This window comes from Rhinoderma darwinii, chromosome 1 (assembly GCF_050947455.1).
Source record: "Rhinoderma darwinii isolate aRhiDar2 chromosome 1, aRhiDar2.hap1, whole genome shotgun sequence".
NCBI lineage: Eukaryota > Metazoa > Chordata > Amphibia > Anura > Rhinodermatidae > Rhinoderma > Rhinoderma darwinii.
Genome location: NC_134687.1, coordinates 591938176 through 591963523, shown reverse-complemented (window position 1 = coordinate 591963523; position 25348 = coordinate 591938176). Strand labels below are relative to the sequence as shown.

The following is a 25348-nucleotide window of genomic DNA, read 5'->3' as shown; positions in this document are numbered from 1 at the left end:
TTTATTTTGGGTACTGTGCATGATTCTTTCTGCAATCTCTCCTTCAATATCACCAGCTCACGTGTGCAAACATCTAGACACTCACATTTCATCAGCTTTGCCTTTGGATCAGTCTCTTGGTTAATTTCAGTTCTCAACTTGCGAACTTGCATTTCCATTTTAAAGATATTTTTCTTTATCATTTTTGTGCACAATTCCCCAACATCATGAGATTCAGTTGACTCACCAGCCACCATTTCCAGATCTTCACCTCCACCATCTCCATGCTGCAGGTCAAACTCCAGACTCTGGGCTTTCCCAGGATCATCAGCCCAGGACCCCTCCCCTCCACCTGGGTCAGAAGCCATGCATAGTCCTAACAGGGAGCTCACAAGCACACGTCTATCCTCTCCTATGGACAAGAATAGAACTACTATAATACTGACCCCCATGTACAAGAATATAACTACTATAATACTGACCCCCATGTACAAGAATATAACTACTAGAATACTGCCCCCTATGTACAAGTATATAACTACTATAATACTGCCCACTATGTACAAGTATATAACTACTATAATACTGCCCCATATGTACAAGAATAGAACTACTATAATACTGCCTATTATGTACAAGAATATAACTACTATAATACTACCCCTATATACAAGAATATAACTACTATAATACTGCCCCTATGTACAAGAATATTACTACTATAATACTGACCCCCATGTACAAGAATATAACTACTATAATACTGCCTCCTATGTACAAGAATAGAACTACTATAATACTGCCCCCTATGTACAAGAATATAACTACTAGAATACTGCCCCCTATGTACAAGTATATAACTACTATAATACTGCCCACTATGTACAAGAATATAACTACTATAATACTGCCCCTATGTACAAGAATATAACTGCTAGAATACTGCCCCCTATGTACAAGTATATAACTACTATAATACTGCCCACTATGTACAAGAATATAACTACTATAATACTGCCCCCTATGTACAAGAATATAACTACTAGAATACTGCTCCCTATGTGCAAGAATATAACTACTATAATACTGCCCCTATGTACAAGAATATAAGTACTATAATACTGCCCCTATGTACAATATAACTACTATAATACTACCTCCTATGTACAAGAATATAACTACTATATTACTGCCTCTATGTACAAGAATATAACTACTATAATACTGCCCCTATATACAAGAATATAACTACTATAATACTGCCCCTATGTACAAGAATATAACTACTATAATACTGCCCCTATGTGCAAGAATATAACTACTATAATACTACCTCCTATGTACAAGAATATAACTACTATAATACTGCTTCCTAGGTACAAGAATATAACTACTATAATACTGCTTCTATGTACAAGAATATAACTACTATAATACTGCCCCTATGTGCAAGAATATAACTACTATAATACTGCCCCTATGTGCAAGAATATAACTACTATAATACTACCTCCTATGTACAAGAATATAACTACTATAATACTGCTTCCTATATACAAGAATATAACTGCTATAATACTGCCCCTATGTACAGGAATATAACTACTATAATACTGCCCCCTATATACAAGAATATAACTGCTATAATACTGCCTCCTATGTACAAGAATATAACTACTATAATACTGCCCCTATGTGCAAGAATATAACTACTATAATACTGCCCCTATGTACAAGAATATAACTACTGTAATACTGCCCCTATGTGAAAGAATATAACTACTACGGTATAATACTACCTCCTATGTACAAGAATATAACTACTATAATACTGCTTCCTATGTACAAGAATATAACTGCTATAATACTGCCCCTATGTACAGGAATATAACTACTATAATACTGCCTCCTATGTACAAGAATATAACTACTATAATACTGACCCCTATATACAAGAATATAACTACTATAATACTGCATCCTATGTACAAGAATATAACTACTATAATACTGCTTCCTATGTACAAGAATATAACTGCTATAATACTGCCTCCTATGTACAAGAATATAACTACTATAATACTGCCTCTATGTACAAGAATATAACTACTAGAATACTGCCCCCTATGTACAAGAATATAACTACTAGAATACTGCCCCTTATTGACCGTATTATGGATCTGAACATGCAGGAGAATTTCACTCCTGACTGGCTGGGCTCTATTATCATCCCTGGTGTTTCTTGCTGTACCATATGTTACTTCTCTAGTTTGTACTTCGCTATAGTAGACTGTAAGAATCATTAAAGCTTCTTATATGGAAACACAGGATTTACATGATCCCGTCTCTTCCAACAGGTGGGATTCATCACCCCAGCAGGACACCATGGCTGCTGTTTGATCAGAGTAAACCCATGTGAAAAGGAATCACCCAGAACTGCTGCCAAGACTGAACATGCTTCATATGCTGCAAGGCTGATTTATGACCATTTATCTGTTTACTTACTGGATTATACAATGACATGGACTCTGGATTAACCCGTCCTAGAACAAAGTACGTGGTATGAAAACTGTGCACAAACTCTGAGGCAAACACTGTATAATAGCGGTCTGTGGAGTTTTATGTACCCCTATTATTACCAAGGAATTTTCAACCACTACATTCCCCATCATGTTACTGAATTGCAATACAGTGTCCCCCTGAGCCTGTATCTAAACCTATAATGTGTAATACTGTCAGAGCCAGTGTAGCTAAGCTCCCTCGGATTGTCTGGGAAACACCCGGAAAAAAGGGGAGAGCTTCCGGAATCCCTTGAACAGTCAAATCTGACGGGTGCTCCTCTTAAATATACTCATCTCTGCCAGCGGTGTGCCCCATTTAGACAATAGTGCCAGCAGAGTGACCCACATTATATGCTGGCACTGTTTACGTGCTTCTTTTATGCACCACTTCCCTTCGCCCAGCCATAGAGTTATTAGGAATCGGGACATCAGAGAATTTCCCATGTTTGCTTTTTTTGTTTGTTTTTCAACTGAAATGAAATATGATTTCAGAATTAAAGAAACTGGTGCTTTACAAATACATTTGATCCACTTGCAGTCTAGCACTTTTATCTGTCATGTTCCTGGCACATACATCGAACATATCCTTACAAATCTGATACCACCCTATGCCATTCTGCGTTTATACAGTGTCGTGCATCGGAAGCTTTCATCGAATGTATATGTCGGGAAATACTCCTGAAGTCTAGCTCCGCAGTGTGAATAGAGCCGTAGTTTCACAACACACAGCGCCGTCTGATCCAGTCTTTGTTATGTTGCTGTCAAATTCCTCACAAACATGAGAAGCCGCCGATTTTACGGATACATTTGGGGAGGATTTCAGGTTTACTGTTCACAATGGATACACTGTAAATACTAAATAGAGAAGTTGTGAAACCAAATTGAAATGTAGATTGTGCGGGTAGCAAAACTCTGCAATTTCTATCTCAGGCTGGGTGACAGTGTCCAAGACACTAAGGGCACCTTCAGACGTGACGGAAATGCTGTTGTGGAATTCTCCAGAGGCCGTTTTTTACATTTGTTTCTATACATTTTTAGGCAAGTTAGTTCAGACGTTGCGGAAAACTCCGCTGGGGACCATTGGCTGCGGTGCAGAATTTTCAGTCCGCAGCATGCACTGTCTGTTGCGGAGAAGAAGCGGAATTTCACTGCGGATTTCAGCCTTTGCAATGCAAAAACTGAAATCTGTGGCAAGTCCGCTGTGTTTTCTGCAACGTCTGAATTACCTGTCAGATATGCAAATGCTGGTGCAGATTCGTTGCGTAATTGCCCCAAATCTGCACCAACATTTGCAGCGGAAAAACTCTGCCACATCTGAACGTGCCCTAAGAATATGCTCACGCGGTTCGGACTTGCCAAAGGCAAATCCAACCCATATTTACTGCAGGACTCGCGACAGAAATCCGACGCTTATCTTGGATTTTAGCCACAAATGTGCAGTTTGATGTGCCACAGATCCGCACGAGGATTAGCTTTATTCATACTAATCTCGCAAATTCTTTCCACCGCACCATGCGCAAAAATCCGCTAGAAATGTTTAGGTGTTTAAGTATCAGCCAGTGACGGAAAATGGCCCATTTATATATTTTCTCAGTCTGTGACCTCCCACAAGATCAGCATACTCCTGCTTAAATTCTCTGTGCTGTTGTGGAATTCTGCTCCTTCCACTATCTCTAAGGCCTGATTCACACGAGCACTGCGCATCTTGGACATGAAAAACTCAGTTTTTCACGTCCGAGGTGCATCCGTGCTCAGCGCTGCGGGACGCGATGTCTTGCATCCCCCACAGTTGAGAGTCTATGGAGGGATGCGTGATGCGCGAAAAGAATGGACATGTCCTATTTTCGCACGGACCCTTCACACGGTCCATTGAAACAACGGCTGTGTGAACGGTCACATTGAATTATATAGGTCCGTGGGATGGCCACTGATTGAACGGCCGTCCCACGGACGTTTAACACGCTCGTGTAAATAAGCCCTTAGTCTGTGACCTTGCACTAGTATCCCCACATCATGACAACGCGTCACATATGAGGTCAAGTCGCTGAAAGTACAAGTTCCAAAATGATCTACACACCAGAGGTTACACTTCAGCCCGGAAACTACTCGACCAAAAAAAGTTGTGTACTGCTTGACACCCTCAGTGTCTGTGTAATGGGATGGGCCGGGAAATAGAAGAAAAATAATAGACTATAAGCTATCAATTGCAATAAAATTATATTTAACATTTTTTATTATGCTAATCCCTGCAAATCTGGGTTGTACCAATATGAGAGACAGTCATTATGCAGCAGTCCTAATCCCACTACCACTTTTATTTCCTTAGTCTCCTGGCACCACGACAACATTCAGTTACACAGAACGTCTCCACCCGAAATATTAAAATAAACCTCCTTTATAGAAAGCAGATATGAGCCCCGTGGGGCTCTCAGGCTCATTGATTTTCCTTCTATTAGAAAGGTTATTTGTTTTTGAGGAGACATTAAATAATAATATAATTGTTCTAATGATGTACCAAGGTTAAGGAGCAATTGCACCAAAAATGCAATTATACATGGAGTTACAAAATTGCATTACAGCAAGCAAACAGTACTGCATCCAGGATGTGGGACTATGGCATTAGGAGATCGTATTCTCCCTTTCCTGATATGCGGGGGAAGGGAACTGACAACAGCCCCAAATACTTTAAAGCTTAGTAGTGCATCTGTCCCTTTATCATCCCTTGCGTCCCATGGATAGTTACACGGTACAATTTGGATCACCCTTAGACGGGTACTCTATCTGGCAGCTGGTGGCCCAAGTAGGTTCTACATTGGTGAATGTAAATAAAATGAACACATGCTTATATATTAGAGGACTCCATATACAGCAATAGGATGGGAAGCCTCAGCGCAGATAGTGATAATAATTTGATTTGTTACACATCTTCCCTATAAGGCTGGGTTCACACGACCTATTTTCAGACGTAATGGAGGCGTTTTACGCCTCGAATTACGTCTGAAAAAACGGCTCCAATACATCGGCAAACATCTGCCCATTACTTTCAATGGGCTTTACGATGTTCTGTGCAGATGACCTGTCAAAAGACGCTGTCAAAAGACGGCTCGTAAAATTACAGCCTCGTCAAAAGAAGTGCAGGACACTTTTTGGGACGTTTTTGAAGCCGTTTTCTCATAGACTCCAATGAAAACAGCTCCAAAAACAGCCGTAAAAAACGCCGCGAAAACGCAGCGAAAAGCGCGAGTTGCTCAAAAAACGTCTGAAAATCAGGGGCTGTTTTCCCTTGAAAACCGCTCCGTATTTTGAGACGTATATGACTCTACGTGTGAACATACCCTAAGGCCGATAAAGCTCGGTGTAGCCACAGGGCACAATGTTGTGCAGGGAACCCCCTTGCTCTCTTAACAGTGCCATACTGCGCTCATATAAAACCACCAAGCTAAATACCACCGTGTCTAAATTCTTTTGTCACACAGTCATATATCATTGTCAAATCAACGTTAAAATCATGCTCCAGATCCCCTTTGGCCTTCCTGGGAGATTTCATGAATTAAAAATCCACAGCCCCTTTGTTTTGGAAATCTGTGGGTGCCCGCAGTTCACAGACCACCTCTAACTTCACTGACAATACCTTCGGACATCTTTGAGGACACATTTATGTGGAATTGCCCTTTAAAGAAGCACTCTGGTGGAATTTTGTTGCATGCATAGATAGGTCTTATGTTCAGACCAAAAAACTGTGCCTTTTTTTTTAATGCCGGTGGGTCACGTGACTCTAAGTTGACCCCCTGTGTTTACAGCAGTTTCTGTATGAGCCGGTGGGTTACCATCACCTTGTATGACCCACATTCCTGAAGTCCACAAACTTGCGTCCTACCCGTCGTGCTGCCTGAACGCTGACTGAGAGTAGGGTAAGCTGCAAAAGTTTTAAAAAGAGCTTTTCCAAAAGTATACAACCCCTCCCCTATTCCAGCAATGTAGGAGCTCATATATATGTAAAGCAGATGTGCTTAGGTGTGGAGATCAAAGCAATACTTGATACTACGTGCGGTCACACGGTTATGTGAGGAATGCCGGCACAGGACGCTGCATGTGCAGGGTGCTGCACCACTGCTATGAACCTTTGTAGTCTTTTTTTCTGTAATTTGATTAAAAATATTTTTGAAATTGACATTTATTAAAAATTGTCTTTACTTTTCCCGAAGCAACTTCTAAGGATGCACTACCGAGCCGTCGGTCTAACAGACTGACGGATTAGATTTACAGCGGCGCAATGCAGCTTCTATATATAGCGCATACACAGAAGCTGCGTCACAAAAGTAAAAGAACATGTTTAATAAATGTCAATTTAAAAAATATTTTTAATCATATTTCCCACACAATAAGGCTACAAAGGTTTATATGGCCTTTAAAGCCGGCCATACAAGAAAGCCGTCAGTCAAACAATCATTTAACCAACAGCTATGTCTCCCGACTCCACGATAAACATGCATGCACAGCACAGCAAGGTGACCATATCACTAGAGATCGGTCGATGATTTCATGTGTATTGGGTCATCCCTCAATGGCAGATGTTGGGGAAAAGAGGGATAAGACATGTTGGATTTCAAGATGCCCTATCCCTTGTATCTGCAGCGGCTTTTCCCCAGAGATAAACATGCATAATAATAATAATTGCAGTGTCGCACCTTACAATACCATTGTGCGCCATTTCACTTTTAGGGTATGTGCACACGTAGTGACCAAAAACGTCTGAAAATACAGAGCTGTTTTCAAGGAAAAACAGCCCCTGCTTTTCAGACGTTTTTTGAGCAACTCGCGTTTTTCGCTGCATTTTTCGCTGCGTTTTCGCAGCGTTTTTTACGTCCGTTTTTGGAGCTGTTTTCATTGGAGTCTATGAGAAAACAGCTCCAAAAACGTCCAAAGAAGTGTCCTGCACTTCTTTTGACGAGGCTGTATTTTTACGCGTCGTCGTTTGACAGCTGTCAAACGACGACACGTAAATGACAGGTCGTCTGCACAGTACGTCGGCAAACCCATTCAAATGAATGGGCAGATGTTTGCCGACGTATTGGAGCCGTATTTTCAGACGTAAAACGAGGCATAATACGCCTCGTTTACGTCTGAAAATAGGTTGTGTGAACCCAGCCTAAAGGAGAATCCTACCCTCTATTAGACAGATCACAGGGCTGCTTTTACTCTGGGTGGCTGCTGGCATCTGTGTATTATAAGGATGCCCACTGGCGTCAATAGTCACAATGTAATTCTTCACTTTCCCTGATGCATCGCCGCCCTGCAGAGCCACACCCGCGCTTCTCTGCTCTCTGACTTTTCTGCTATTTTTACTTACTCTTTTTGTGTTTATGTTTCCTTCCCTGGTTTTTACTGGAAAATATCTGTCTGGTTTCACTAAAATCTTGGCACTTGTTTCTGTCTCTGTACTAGGACAATATCTGCACTACGCCCACTATTCACCGCCGTGTTACTGTACACCCAAGCATGATGACACGTTGTCGGCATGGAGCATGCTGGCACATCTGTAAGAAGTTGGCAGATTCAGCCTTATACACAGCAGAAGCTACTGAAAGCCACAGCAGAAGAAAGGAGACGGTGAAGAATATATTGGGAAATTGCTTAAATAACCATTCCCCCAGAGGGAACATACCATATATCGCAGCTACACAGGGGTTCTGCTTACAAGAGAGCCCACTGATACAGCACTGAAGTCCTGAGTTAAAATGCGACTGAGGACATCATATGCATGGAGTTGGTATGCTCTCCCCGTGTTTGTGTCAGTTTTCGCCAGGTACTCCAAAATCATACTGATAGGTAACTCTTTAGTGACTAGCCTATTTTGGGCCTTAAAGGGGTTGTCCACGACCGGACAACTGATAGGTCATCAGTGTATGATTGTTTTGGATCCGACACCCAGACCCCGCACTGATCAACTGCTCCGGCTGCCTCCGGGCACCGGACGTCCATGCCAGAAGCAGTTGGCTCCGGTCACGGAATAGTGGCCGAGCTGCAGTACAAGTGAATAGGTGGAGAGCTGCAGTTCTGCAGCAAGGCCCCTTTGCGGAAGAAGTTGTATTTTTAATGGCACCATTTTTGGATACATCGACTAACTTTTATTAACTTTTTTGTTATGATTACGGCAATACCAACTTTATATCGTTTGTATGTTTTACTACTTTTGCACAATAAAAACACTTTTATTCTAGGAGTCATAACATAACTTATTTTTTATTGCGGGACGACTTGTCGTTTTTTTGGTACCTTTTTGGGGAACATATGACTATGACTTTTATTGCGTTTTTTGGAAGGCACAATAAACAGAAAAAAAGCAATTCTATCTTTTTTTTTTTTTACTGCATGGGTTTAATATTATGATCCTTATATAGTTCGGTTTGTTACGACCATGACAATACCAATTACGTGTAGCATTGTTTTAGCATTTTAGAAGGGGAAAAAAATGTGGTTTTTTTATGTTATTGACCGTGGCATCTAAGGGGTTAAAAGGCCAGGATCAGAGGTAACTCCGATTCTTACCATTAGAACAGGAACCCGGCTGTCATTAGCCAGGCACCCACCATAGCCGGGCTAATGACACGGCGCTGTGGCTTAGGCACCCTTAATGACCACTGTGAAAATGCATATTGGCAGTTGATAAGGGGTTATTTGGCTTTAAAGTGTAATTCCTATCCATGTCTCACAATCACTGGTGGACTGGTACATCAATGAGGGATTTTTTAGGCACACATGAATGAGGTGGACAATGGCTAGCACTCTGCGGTCATCAAATTAGACGTTGGAAAACAAGGGGCCCTTAAACTGTTCATGTACAGGGGCCCTCTATTTCAGCGCCTCTGAAGTATTTATCACTTATCTCACACACTTAGGCCCCATGCACACGAACGTGTTTTTGCGGCCGCAATTCCCCCGAAAATCCACTGGAGAATTGCGGCCCCATTCTTTTCTATGAGGCCATGCACACGACCGTAGTTTTTACGGTCCGTGCATGGCCCGGGAACCCGCACCACAGAAAGAACGGGCATGTCCTATTACGGACATCTTCTGCGGTCCGGGCTCATTGAAAACAATGACGGCGGCCATGTGCATGTTGTACGATTTGCTGGCGGCCCGCGGCTGACAGTCCGCTGACAGTCCGCAGCCGCCCGACCCGAAAATCACGGCCGTGCACACGGCTACGGTCGTGTGCATGAGGCCTTAGGGCAGTTTTGTGGTGGTGAAGCCACTTTTTAGCGTCACCCTTTTTTTTTTTAAGAAAGTAGTAGACTGTTTCTTGTTCATATAATCTACTAGGTGCTTGTGATTTAGTTAAGATGTGAAACACCTTGTGCCTCATACCCCAGAAACGTCAATTCCACGTCACCATGAAGGAACTGTATAGGGAAGGTCACTTTATAAATATTGCCTGAGGCTCTGACTGTGTTTCCCATACAGATAACAGCTGTCCACAGCACATCCATAGGCACGTCTGTACAGCAGCCGTATCAGCACCATTTCCCAGCACGCACTACGGGATCTAGAAAAACTTATCTACAAATTCTGCTTACGTAACGGAAACCGGTTGGATAAATGAATTTTAATTTTATGGAGCTGCAATTGAAATCACAATTCTTCTGCCTCTACTTCATATTACTGATCAGATTTACAGAGGACCCTGCTCCTAAAGCTAATAATAGACATTCGATTTTGTCATGGATTCTGCTGATTTCAATGGGACCACCAATAATTTGACCTACAAAGCAGTTAAGCAGCGCCAGATGTATCAGACAGATGCTTAATTTCTGTTCACACGTTTTTGCATCCTGTTGAAAAAGGACTGTCTTTTTATCAAGATATCCCTAACCTTCCATAGAAATAACATGCCTGTTCGGATTGAGGGAGTCGGGGAAGATTACTGTCTGATGTTTATTGCCAATTTAAAGCTTTATTTCATTTAATAAATTCTATAGCACTAGTGGCTGGCAAACTGCCCTATGGGAGGCCCCATAGTGGATAGCGGACATTACAGAGTCTCAGTATAATCATGTGCCACAGAAAATTCTTTAGGCGTTAGCTCCACCTCTTATTGCCATGGCCACACCCAGTAAACCAAATCTAGTAATAACCTCAATACAATCTTGTGTTCCCTGCCTGAACAGCCAGAGCTAGCGACGCCAGTGATGCCCCTGAACTCATCCAAACAGTAGCGATCACAGTGTAGACTGTCCTCAAACTAGGGCCAAATAATGCCTAAACAGTGGTGCTACCATATAGCTATTCCACACTGTTGTGCCCATGAAGACGTGTGGGCCAAATAGTAGTGCCAATACAGTCATAACATCAAAACAGAACTGACCATGTCATCATGTCCGAAGGACAGAATAACCCATAATATTGTGCCAACCACCTAGTTGTGCCCATGAAATAATCCTGATCACACAGCAGTGCCCAAACAATTGTGTCAGCCAAATAAGAGCCCACACAAGTGCACCAGTCACTATAGTACTATAATACAACACATTGATCTTCTGTATGGTTCTGCGCTGCTCTATGCTCTTCCGACAGGCAAGCAGCCAATCAGCAACCACTGCTTAGTTATATCTGTTTCTACAAAAGCTAGGTAGCATCCAATATGGCCACTATGACAGCTTTCACAGGGGTTGTCCTTGACTCCTGAATGTCAAATCTACCTACTGTGATATGAGTGGGTCTTGTATTTTCAGAAAATTTTACTTTAGTATCTAGATAAAATTAGGGTAGATAGAGTAAGGGTACTTTTACACGGCCCAACGTTTGCTCGTTGATCGGCGCTCGTTTGCTCCTTTCATAAGGAGCTAGTATGGGGACGGGCGCTTGTTACTATGATCACTCGTCCCCATACATTTCTGTCATGTCGGCAGCACGTCTCAGATGTGCTGCCGAGACCGATAATATGTAAGACATTTAAACCGATACAATCAGCCGATGAAAGTACGTTTGCTCGTTCATCAGCTGATCATTGCCTTGTTTTTGTCTGTGAACGCTCGTTTACCCGATAATTGGCCGGTGTACAAGGGCTTTTAGGCCTTATTCACACGGCCTGTATGGGACAGTATTCCCGCGGGGAAGCAGGGACACCTAGCGTCATATTATGCTAGGAGCCCGGTTTCCTGAACGGTGTTCAGTCCAGGAAATGCGGCCGACATGCGGTCCGTATGCTACAGACCGAACACGGCTGTGTGAATAAGGCCTTAGGCTAGGGTTATAGTGAGACTTTTTGTAGCACTGCTAATTGATTTTAACACTTGAGTGACACTTGCAGTCCACAAGATTGCATGCAACTCAGTGTACTCATTTGGACTGCAGCTGTAGCTCAATAGTTAACCCCTATCCGGACGAGTAAGTAACTATAAATCGTTGCAGAAGGTTACTTCCCGCACGAGAACGTATAGTTACTCAGTTGTTTCCGGTTCTACCGACAGCTGACACTCCACTCTTGCCGGCCAGCTGTCCTTTGCCGCTGATTTTGTAGAATTAACCCCTTAAATGCGGCGATCGGTTTCGATCGCTGCATTTTATGGGTTTCTAGCATATCGGCAGACCCCGGTCTGAAATCACGGGGTTTGCAGATAGTTAGCATGGCAAACGGAAGCCAAACAATGGCCTCCGTGTCTGCCATGGACGGAAACACATCAAGACCAACCTCTGGCTGGTCCTGATAGGCTTCCTGTCAGAGTGACAGGAAGTCACTGTGTCGTTCCCGATGCACACTTTTGGCGACAAGGTGTGCATCGGGAACCGGGAGGTCAGCTGTCCCTGACAGCTGATACTCCAGTGTTGCCGATCAGCGGCTCAATCGCCGCTGATTTCGGCAATTAACACCTTAAATGCGGCGATCGATTGCGATCGCCGCATTTAGGGGGTTTGTAGCATATTGGCAGCCCCCATGCAATTGTGGCGGTTGCTGATGCTTGTGATGGCATCCGGAGGCCAGGCAACGGCCTCCCTCCGGGTCTGCCATGTATGGAAGCCTATGAGGACCAGCCTCTAGCTGGTCCTCGTAGACTAACTGTCAGAGTGTCACACTGACAGTTGGAATACATTACACTACTAAGTGGTGTAATGTATTCTAGCAGCGATTAGAGCTGCAGGTAAAAAACAGAAAGTGTAAAAAGTTAAAGAAAAAGTAAAAAAAGTTTATAAAAATGTTTTATGAAAGTGTAAATATAAAAGTTTTTTTTTCCAATAATAAGTAATTTATTATAGGAAAAAAATGAAAACTTTAAAAATAAGTGCACATATTTGGTATCACCAAGTTTGTAACGACCCAAACTATGAAACTATAATGTTATTTTTCCCGCACGGTGAATGCCGCAAACAAAATAAACGAAAAACTATGCCAGCATCACAATTTTTTGGTCACCACCCCTCCCAAGATATAGAATAAAAAGTGATCAAAAAGTCGCATTTACCCCAAAATAGTACCAATAAAAACTACAACCCGTCCCACAAAAAACAAGACCTCCCACAGCTTTTTTGACTAAAAAATAAAACTGTTACGGCTCAGAATATGGGGTCTCAGAAAATAAATTATTTTATAGAAACGTAATTTTATTGTGCAAACGCTGCAAAACATAAAAAAAGATATACATATGGTATCGCCGTAATCGTTCTGACCTGCAGAATAAAGTAAAATGTAATTTATTGCGCACAGTGAACGCCGTAAGAAATAATTGAAAACGCCAAAATCGCTGTTTTTTTGGTCACCTTAGCTCTAAAAAAAAATTCATAAAAAGTGATCAAGAAGTTGTATGTACTATAAAATGATACCAATAAGGGGGGATTCACACGAGCGTGATTTGGCAGCGTGTAGGGCGTGTGGTTTTCGCGCGGCACGCAATGCCCTATAGAAGTCTATGGGGCAGTACACACAGTCCGTGTATTTTGCGCAGCGTTTGTTCGCTGCGCAAAATACGCGACAGGTTCAATAACTCTGCGTATTTCACGCATCACGCACCCATTGAAGTCAATTGGTGCGTGAAAACCAGGCAGGTCGCACGGAAGCACTTCCGTGCGAACAGCGTACGAGCTGTCAAAAGGATGAATGGAAACAGAAAAGCACCACGTGCTTTTCTGTTTCCAAGCATCCAAACGGAGTGTCTTTGCGAGGAGCGAACCCCGACAACCGAAGCTAACTTCACCGGGTTCGGCCAAACTCGTTTTGGCCGAACCCGGCCAAAAAATTTCCGGTCCGCGACGTCGGGAGACATTCACTGTGCATGGTGCTGAAAGAGTTAAACTGTTTCAGCACCATGGACAGTGACTTGCGATCCCAAAATACATGAACCTGTAAAAAAAACCGAAGTTCTAACTTACCGATTACTCCTGTCTCCTTCCTGCAGTCCGACCTCCCGGGATGACACTTCAGTTCAAGTGACAGCTCCAGCCAATCACAGGCCAAGCACAGGCTGCAGCCAATCACAGGCTGCAGCGGTCACTTGGACTGCCGTGTCATCCAGGGAGGTGGGGCCCGATGTCAAGAGAGGCGCGTCACCAAGGACGCGTCACCAAGGCAACGGCCGGGAAGTTCTCGGTAAGTAGGAACTTTATCTTTTTTTTTTACAGGTTTTTCGCTGTTGTGTTCGGCATTCACTGTCGAGGGTGCTGAAAGATTTAGCTCTTTCAGCACCTTGGACAGTGACGGGCGTTGACAAGCCTCATCTCTATGACGCCGGCTGCGCGAAAATCACGCAGCCACGCATCAGACACACGCAGCTGTCAAATGGTTTTTGCGCTCGCAAAACGCCGCGTTGTTTGCGCGCGCAAAAACGCAACGTTCGTGTGAATCTGCCCTAAAAGCTATAGCTCGTCCCGCCAAAAATAAGCACTCACAGCGACCAAAAAATATAAAAGTTATGGCTCTCAGAATGTGAAGATACCAAACAATTTTTATTTTTTTTAACAAATAGTCTTTTCTTTGTAAAAGTAATAAAATATAAAAAAAACCTATATAAATTTGGTATCGCTGTAATCGTATTGAGACGCAGAATAAAACTAAAGTTGTCGTTTTTACCGCACGGTGAAGGAGGTAAAAACAAAACCCCAAAAACAATGGAGGAATCAGTTTTTTCCAATTTCAACCCGCAAATAATTATTTTTCAGTTTCCCAGTACATTTTATGATACTTTAAATCAGGGGTCTCAAACTCGGCCGGGTAAGTGGGCCGCATATAGAAAAAATGGGATGTTGACGGGCCGCATTACTTTCAAATTTGATACAATACAAAATTATTGTTAATCAATTAGTTATTTGAACTACTATAACACTATATTACTAGAATAATAATACTACATTACTATAATAATAGCGCTAGGTTTAAAATTTGAGATATTTCTCCACGTGCTTATTTCAACAATCCAGCTTTCCAGTTTAAATGTCGCTAAATGCAGTCTGGCGGCTCAGTTAGCACACATGTCAAGATTGGGCAGCCCCTTTTTAGATAGTGCCGCAGTGCCCTCTGTAGATGATGCCGCAGTGCCCTCTGTGGATGCTGCCGCAGTGCCCTCTGTGGATGCTGCCGCAGTGCCCTCTGTGGATGCTGCCGCAGTGCCCTCTGTGGATAATGCAACACACCCCTAGATAAGGCCACAGTGCCCTCTGTAGATAAGGCCACAGTGCCCTCTGTAGATAATGTAACACACCCCTAGATAATGCCAGTGTCCTCTTCAGATACTGCCACACACCCACTTGTAGATAATGCCACAGTGCCCTCTGTAGAGGCTGCCACAGTGCCCTCTGTAGAGGCTGCCACAGTGCCCTCTGTAGAGGCTGCCACAGTGCCCTCTGTAGAGGCTGCCACAGTGCCCTCTGTACATTCTGCCACAGTGCCCTCTGTAGAGGCTGCCACAGTGCCCTCTGTAGAGGCTGCCACAGTGCCCTCTGTAGAGGCTGCCACAGTGCCCTCTGTACATTCTGCCACAGTGCCCTCTGTACATTCTGCCACAGTGCCCTCTGTAGATGCTGCCACAGTGCCCTCTGCAGATGCTGCCACAGTGATGTCAGGGGCTTGCCCAGAGCTGGAGTCCCGGAGCATATATGGACAGAGATGTCAGGGGCAACCCCAGAGCTGGAGTCCCAGGCAGAGTGCTAGTAGGCTCTTCCTGGGACTCCAGCTGTGCTCCTGACATCACTGGGACTTCTGCTCTGGGGAAGCCCCTGACATCATTGTCGATGTATGGACAGCGATGTCAGAGGCTTCCCCAGAGTCCTGGAGCAGAGCCGATAATAGCGCTCTGCCCGGGACTCGGCTCTGGGGAAGACCCTGACACACTGTCCATATATGGGCAGCGATGTCAGGAAATTCCACAGAGTCCCGGAGCAGAGCCTATACTAGTGCTCTGCCCGGGACTTCGCTCTGGGGAAGACCCTGACACACTGTCCACATATGGGCAGCGATGTCAGGGAATTCCACAGTGTCCCAGAGCAGAGCTTGTACTAGCGCTCTGCTCCATTCTGGGAAAGACCCTGACACACTGTCCACATATGGGCAGCGATGTCAGGGAATTCCACAGAGTCCCAGAGCAGAGCCTGTACTAGCGCTCTGCCCGGGACTCCGGCTCTGGGGAAGCCCCAGACATCGCTTTTCATATGTGGACAGCGATGTCAGGGAATTCCACAGAGTCCCGGAGCAGAGCCGACACCAGCGCTCTGCTCGGGACTCCGGCTCTGGGGAAGCCCCAGACATCGCTGTTCATATGTGGACAGCGATGTCAGGGAATTCCACAGAGTCCAGGAGCAGAGCCGACACCAGCGCTCTGCTCCACCCTGGGCAAGACCCTGACACACCGTCCATATATGGGCAGCGATGTCAGGGAATTCCACCGAGTCCCGGAGCATAGCCTGTACTAGCGCTGTGCCCAGGACTCCGGCTCTGGGGAAGCCCCAGACATCGCTGTTCATATGTGGACAGCGATGTCAAGGAATTCCAGAGTCTCGGAGCAGAGCCGATACTAGTGGCTCTGTGTCCCGCGGGCCGCAGATGACAGCCCCAGGGGCCGCATGCGGCCCGCGGGCCGCGTGCTTGAGACCCCTGCTTTAAATGGTGTCAATAGAAACTACAACTCCTCCCGCAAACAATAAGCCCTCACACCACTCTATTGACGGAAAAATAAAAAAGTTGCCTTAATTCCTGTGAAACACCTAAAGGGTTAAAATACTTTCTGAATGCTGTTTTGAATACTTTGAGGGGTGCAGTTTTCAAAATGGGGTGATTTATGGGGACTTTCTAATATACAAGGCCCTCAAAGCAACTTCAGATCTGAACTGGTCCCTGAAAAAATAGCCTTTTCAAAATGTTTTGAAAATATGAGAAATTGCTGCTAAAGTTCTAAGCCTTGTAACGTCCTAGAAAAATAAAAGGACGTAAAAAAAACGATGCAAACATAAAGTAGATATATAGGAAATGTTAACTAGTAACTATTTTGTGTGGTATTAATATCTGTTTTACAAGAAGATACATTTAAATTTAGAAAAATGCAAATTTTCGCTAAAATTCGAAATTTTCACAAATATTGCATTTATCGACCAATGTTTTTCACTAACATAAAGTACAATATTTCACGAGAAAACAATCTCATAATCGCTAGGATAGGTAAAAGCATTCCGAAGTTATTACCACATAAGCGACACTTGTCAGATTTGAAAAATCATCTGTGTCCACGAGGCCAAAACAGGCTGCGTCCTGAAGGGGTTAAAGGGGTTTTCCCATCTTGGACATTTATGGCATATCCACAGGATATACCATAAATGTCCAATAGATGCGGTCCCACCTCTGGGACCCACACCTATCTCTAGAACGGGACCCCCTAAACCCTGTTCTAGCTTACTCGGCTCCGGCTGCCTCCCGGCCACTTCCTGGTTACGTGGTCGGTAGTTACGGAAACAGCCGAGCTCACTGAGCTACGCTGTTTTCGTAACTCCCGTAGAAGCGAATAGGAGTTCCGAAAACAGCGTAGCACGGCGAGGTGGGACCTGCATCTATCAGACATTTATGGCATATCCGGTGTATATTCTATAAATGTCCAAGATGGGAAAACCTCTTTAATATCAAGAAGTAGCACTACAAAAAGTCTCACTGTAGCCCTGGCCCTACAGCCGTGGTTCCGGCACCTCTGATGATAAACTGGGTATATCTTGGAGAAAGAGGGATATAAAAGTAAAATGAGGCATTAGCTGTGCAGACAAGGATTCATTGGGCAGAAGCGAAAAACTAAATGTGATTAATGATGTCATCTGCAGTGAGCGTCTACTCCCGTCCTGCACTGGCATGTCATGCAATGACTCATTCCTTTAATGACACCACGTGTATCACTGGGGCGGTTTTAACACTACAGCCCAGGGCTGAGAGCGAAATAGAACAACTGTGTATATATATCACACAGAGTGATACAAAGTAACAACACAAAGCTATACTCAGTCAAAGGTCAACCTACATATGTATATTAGGGAATTACATAGTACAGTAAAAAAAAATAGTGTAGTACCATGTCAGACAGAAAAAAATCCATATATTAGGGAATTACATAGAAAGCTATTTCCTAATATACTTCAATTAGAATAGCTGTGATCTATGAACAGGAGTTCCCGATAATAGAACCGAGCTAGTAGTTTCCCACGTTCCTCCTATGTGTCTGCCTGCAGAATACAGGTGTAGCAATCTGTATTCTGTACATGGCAAAGAAGACAAGGCTATAGGGGAATTGCAATTTCCTAAGCAAAAGATTTACTCACAGCAGAAAAAAATTCCCTCCATAGAGATGTCTGTTTCCAATGACGTAGCAGTTGTAATTTCCACCATCTGTGCAGGCGCCAGTCTGAAGACACAACCTCTGGATCTAGCACTGTATATAAAATATAAAGCCGCCACCATCCCTGACATCTGCTTTCATCTGTGTATGGTGCAGTGCTTTTGAGTAAAAAAATCTTATAGATGTGATAAATCATCAGTTTATTTTCATATTAGACGGAGTCTATCTACTGTAGCAGATTGTCGGCCTCCGGTATGTTATACAGTAAAGGCTCGCTCACACAGAGCAATGACCAATAAGCAAATGCTGGGTAGGGATTTTATATATTTTAAACAAAAAAAAATATGCATTGATAATATTATGTAGGTCGTCCTCGTGACACCAAAACAGCTCTGACCCGTTGAAGCTTGGACTCCACAAGTCCTCTGAAGGGGTCCTGTGGTGTCTGGTGGATACTTTATGTCCTGTAAGATGCGGGTTGAGTACTTTAGGAATCAGACTTATTTTTCCAGCACAAGACCCAAGTATTCCCAGCAGAAAATTGCCCAGAGCATCAGATTGCCTCCGCCGGCTTGTCTTCTTCCCATAGTGCATCCTGGTGCCAAGTAAGCGACGCAGACGCACCCGGCCGTCCACTTAATGTAAAAGAAAACGTGATTCATCAGACCAGATCACCTTCTTCCATTGCCCAGTTCTGAAGCTCATGTGCCCATTGTAGGCACTTTCAGCGTTGGGCAGGGGTCAGTATGGGCCGTCTGACTGTTCTGTGACTACACAGCCCCAAACACAGCAAGCTGCGATGCTCCGTGTGTATTCTGACACCTTTCTATCATAGCCAGCAGTAGCTCTTTCAGCAACTTGTGCTACAGTAGCTCTTCCGTGGGGTCGGTCCAACGGGCTAGCCTTCGTTTCCCACACGCATCAGTGAGCCAAGTGCAACCTATGACCAGGACGCTGGTTCTCCGGTTGTCCTCCCTTGGACTGCTTTTGGTGGGTACTAACCCTTACATACTGGAAAAACCCCACAGGTGCTGAACTGAATGCAAATACCCATTTTTTTTTTGTTTTGCCGTGACTTTGTAAAAGACATTTTCGTAGAATTTTGTTTATGGCAATCTGCATTGAGGTTCCACATGTAAAAACCACAATCGAAACTGTGCAGCGCAAGGGCTGAGGGTTTTTCCCAATGAAGTAATAAAATGCACTCTGTTCAACCGCTGTGTGAATGGGATTTCATAAAATCTCATTCTCTTCAGTGTAACATCTGGCCGCTGCACCAACTTACCGTGGTGCCAAAAATGCTGCAAAACAGAATGATGCTGCTATTTTGAGACTGTATGGTTTTGTTAATAGGATGAGTTTTCTGAACTGAAGGCCCCCCCGCTCTCGGCCGTGACCGTAATCAAGGCCAGTGATTACGGGCACGGATGGCTGCGAACAGTCACCTGCAGTTACGGAACGTGCTTCCACTATAAAGTATAGGAGTACGATCCGTAAAATAAAAAAATAGGGCATGTCCTATTTTTTGCGGGTCATTTCTACGGCCCGGACACCTTCCCGTAAATATACAGGAAGGTGTCCGTGGACAATAGAAATATATGGGTCTGTACTTTGATCCGCAATTACGGTCCGTAATTGCGGATCAAAATTACGGGCGTGTACATCGGGCCTTAGGTTGAGAATACACAGAGCATCAGTAGCACATGGCCAAAACCACTTCCATGTGCGTTGCTGAATGGCCACGAGATTTTTGCGGTAAAACTGTGGTATTATTAGCAAAACTGGCCAATGGCCACCACATGTGAGAATGCCGCTCTGTGTGTGTTCTCATTCTTACGCTCTTCCATCTGCATTATAAGACAACACAGGGATTGCTTGTAGTCTGTAACCATGGAGACACATAAGGCTGTATAGAACCCATATACACAAAATGGGGGAGTTTTTAATCAAAATTATTTGGCAAAGTAGCTTCCTTTTTTTAATTTAAGATACATTGGTGTCTTAAAAAAAGGGCAGCAAAAGTGTTAATACCCTTTAAATAACAGAGCTGAAGACATGTTCACATTTCTGATGCACTGCAACGTGTTAAAATCCAGTCCCGTTTACTTTCGTCCATAAGGATAAAAGAGGTTTAGATCTTCATGGACGTATCTCCCTTACATACAAACATATTTAAATCAATACAAATCTGTCACTGAACGCTCATCCTGGGGACACATATTTACATGTGTGCACCATCCATATGGAGGAACAGATTTAAAGAGGCTCTGTCACCAGATTTTCAAACTCCTATATCCTATTGCAGCAGATCGGCGCTGCAATGTAGAGAACAGTAAAGTTTTTTGGTTTTTTTCAAAAACGAGCATTTTTGGCCAAGTTATGACCATTTCTATATTTATGCAAATGAGCCTTTCTTATGTACAACTGGGCGTGTATAAAGTTATGTCCAAATGGGCGTGTATTGTGTGTAACATCTGGGCGTTTTTACTTGTTTTACTAGCTGGGCGTTGTGAATAGAAGTGTATGATGCTGACGAATCAGCATCATCCACTTCTCTTCGTTACCACCCAGCTTCTGGCAGTGCACAGACACACAGCGTGCCCTCGCGAGATCACGCTGTGACGTCACTCACTTCCTCCCACAGGAACTTCATTGCGTCGGATGAGCGAGGACACGCTGTGTGTCTGTGAACTGCCAGGAGCTGGGTGGTAACGAAGAGAAGTGGATGATGCTGATTCGTCAGCATCATACACTTCTATTCACAACGCCCAGCTAGTAAAACAAGTAAAAACGCCCAGATGTTACACACAATACACGCCCAGTTGGACATAACTTTAAACACGCCCAGTTGTACATAAGAAAGGCTCATTTGCATAAATATAAAAATGGTCATAACTTGGCCAAAAATGCTCGTTTTTGAAAAAAAAACACGTTACTGTAATCTACATTGCAGCGCCTATCTGCTGCAATACGAGATAGGGGTTTGAAAATCTGGTGACAGAGCCTCTTTAAACTAACAGTGCCCCCTCCTCCCCAGCCCATGGCAGCCCCCCCCCCCCGTCCCCAACCCATGGCAGCCCTCCCCCTCCCCAACCCATGGCAGCCTGCAAGCTCCAAACTTCAGAGTCAAATTTTAATTCAAAGAACTAGTATAGAAGTCCAAGCCCTGCAGCACTTGTGTCATCCTTTGTACTTATCACACATCACATAAGTATATAGAAGTATTATACCGTCACACTTCTGGCATATTGTATCACTATTGTAGCGCTCTCTCCTACTCACACAGTGGCACTGGGATGTACACAAGAGCACGTGTACTATTTATCTGTGCCCCCTCCCCTGGAATGTGACTGACATTCTGTGCCCCTTAGGGGGGCTGATCACTGGAGGACGCCCCTGCAATGCATATCCCTCTCCCCAAACATGCATCCCCACAGAGGGGGCATCTTACCCAGTGTGGGAAGTTCAGGCTGTCCCCTGGTGCCCCATCTCCCTGGCTGCTCCTCCTCACTGTGTGCTGGAGAGGGTCCAGGCTGAGGCTGTTTCCTGCAGATACTGAATGATGTGTGAATGGCTGAACTGCACTCTCAGTAAACAGGCTGAGGAAGTTACAACACTCCACACACAGTCCTTCCCACTGAGGGTGCAGCCGCCGGACGGCTGAACACAGCAAGGAGGGCCCTGTGTGACTGCCTGACCCCCAAAAATAATGCACACACCTCCGGCAGTACTAGCACCACAAAAATATACACACCTTCTACATTACTGAAACCCCACACCTCACTGACAAGAATACAGATTTCCTGCATCACTGGCAACCCCTTACTCTGCACAGTCCTGCCAACACAGGGTGCAGCTCCAGAAATACTGTGCACAGCAAATAGTGTCCCTGTCTGAGCCCCTAAATATACACATCCCACCCTTCACTGACACCCCAAGAATACAGGAATTACCTCCTGGCACCCATTCACTCTACACAGTGGTGTCAGCTCAGAGGGGAGCTCCAGCAATACTGCACACAGCAAGGAGCGCCCCCAATACTCCCACAATTTAACACACACAATCTTGCAATAGCAGCACCCCATAATTCACTGACACTTTCTGCTTTGCTGACGACCACAACATTTTATCTATATACCTCTTAGTCACCACCACACTACACACCTCCTGCATCACTGACCCCCACAATACACACCTCCTGCATCACTGACCCCCACACGACACACCACCTGCATCACTGACCCCACACCTCCTGCATCACTGACCCCCACACTTCACATCTCCTGCATCACTGACCCCCACACTACACACCTCCTGCATCACTGACCCCCACACTACACACCTCCTGCATCACTGACCCCCATCTGACACACCACCTGCATCACTGACCCCCACATTACACACCTCCTGCATCACTGACCCCCACATTACACACCTCCTGCATCACTGACCCCCACACTACAGATCTCCTGCATCACTGACCCCCACACTACAGATCTCCTGCATCACTGACCCCCACACTACACACCTCCTGCATCACTGACCCCCACACTACACACCTCCTGCATCACTGACCCCCACACGACACACCACCTGCATCACTGACCCCACACCTCCTGCATCACTGACCCCCACATTACACACCTCCTGCATCACTGACCCCCACAATACACACCTGCATCACTGACCCCCACACTACAGATCTCCTGAATCACTGACCCCCACACTACACACCTCCTGCATCACTGACCCCCACACTACACACCTCCTGCATCACTGACCCCCACACGACACACCACCTGCATCACTGACCCCACACCTCACATCTCCTGCATCACTGACCCCCACACTACACACCTCCTGCATCACTGACCCCCACACTACACACCTCCTGCATCACTGACCCCCATCTGACACACCACCTGCATCACTGACCCCCACATTACACACCTCCTGCATCACTGACCCCCACACTACAGATCTCCTGCATCACTGACCCCCACACTACAGATCTCCTGCATCACTGACCCCCACACTACACACCTCCTGCATCACTGACCCCCACACGACACACCACCTGCATCACTGACCCCACACCTCCTGCATCACTGACCCCCATATTACACACCTCCTGCATCACTGACCCCCACATTACACACCTGCATCACTGACCCCCACACTACAGATCTCCTGAATCACTGACCCCCACACTACACACCTCCTGCATCACTGACCCCCACACTACACACCTCCTGCATCACTGACCCCCACACGACACACCACCTGCATCACTGACCCCACACCTCCTGCATCACTGACCCCCACACTACAGATCTCCTGCATCACTGACCCCCACACTACACACCTCTTGCATCACTGACCCCCACACTACACACCTCCTGCATCACTGACCCCCACACTACACACCTCCTGCATCACTGACCCCCACACTACACACCTCCTGCATCACTGACCCCCACATTACACACCTCCAGCATCACTGACCCCCACACTACACACCTCCTGCATCACTGACCCCCACACTACACACCTCCTGCATCACTGACCCCCACACGACACACCACCTGCATCACTGACCCCACACCTCCTGCATCACTGACCCCCACACTACACACCTCCTGCATCACTGACCTCCACACTACACACCTCCTGCATCACTGACCCCCACACCACACACCTCCTGCATCACTGAGCCCCACACTACACACCTCCTGCATCACTGACCCCCACACTACACACCTCCTGCATCACTGACCCCCACACTACACACCTCCAGCATCACTGACCCCCACACTACACACCTCCTGCATCACTGACTTCCACACTACACACCTCCTGCATCACTGACCCCCACAATACACACCTCCTTTATCACTGACCCCCATACTACACACCTCCTGCATCACTGACCTCCACACTACACACCTCCTGCATCACTGACCTCCACACTACACACCTCCTGCATCACTGACCCCCACACTAAACACCTCCTGCATCACTGACCCCCCACACTACACACCTCCTGCATCACTGACTCCCACGCTACACACCTCCTGCATCACTGACTCCCACATTACACACCTCCTGCATCACTGACTCCCACATTACACACCTCCTGCATCACTGACCCACACGCTACACACCTCCTGCATCACTGACCCCCACGCTACACACCTCCTGCATCACTGACTCCCACATTACACACCTCCTGCATCACTGACCCCCACATTACACACCTCCTGCATCACTGACCCCCACACTACACACCTCCTGCATCACTGACCCCCACACTACACACCTCCTGCATCACTGACCTTCACACTACACACCTCCAGCATCACTGACCCCCACATTACACACCTCCAGCATCACTGACCCCCATACTACACACCTCCTGCATCACTGACCCCCACACTACACACCTCCTGCATCACTGACCCCCACACTACACACCTCCTGTATCACTGACCCCCACACTACACACCTCCTGCATCACTGACCCCCACACTACACACCTCCTGCATCACTGACCCCCACACTACACACCTCCTGCATCACTGACCCCCCACACTACACACCTCCTGCATCACTGACTCCCACATTACACACCTCCTGCATCACTGACCCCCACACTACACACCTCCTGCATCACTGACCCCCACACTACACACCTCCTGCATCACTGACTCCCACATTACACACCTCCTGCATCACTGACCCCCACATTACACACCTCCTGCATCACTGACCCCCACATTACACACCTCCTGCATCACTGACCCCCACACTACACACCTCCTGCATCACTGACCCCCACACTACACACCTCCTGCATCACTGACCCCCACACTACACACCTCCTGCATCACTGACCCCCACACTACACACCTCCTGCATCACTGACCCCCACACTACACACCTCCTGCATCACTGACCCCCACACTACACACCTCCTGCATCACTGACCCCCCACACTACACACCTCCTGCATCA

The 25348-nt window shown here is 45.5% G+C and overlaps 1 protein-coding gene across 1 annotated transcript in view; it reads right to left on the bottom strand.

Annotated features, from left to right (window-relative positions):
• LOC142662133 (phospholipid-transporting ATPase ID-like) overlaps positions 1-21888 on the bottom strand; it is a 165723-nt gene extending 143835 nt beyond the window's left edge. The window contains exon 1 of the mRNA XM_075840116.1: positions 21786-21888. The gene's annotated coding sequence lies outside the window, so the exon portion shown is untranslated. The remainder of the gene's footprint in view (positions 1-21785) is intronic.
• Positions 21889-25348: the final 3460 nt, after the last annotated feature.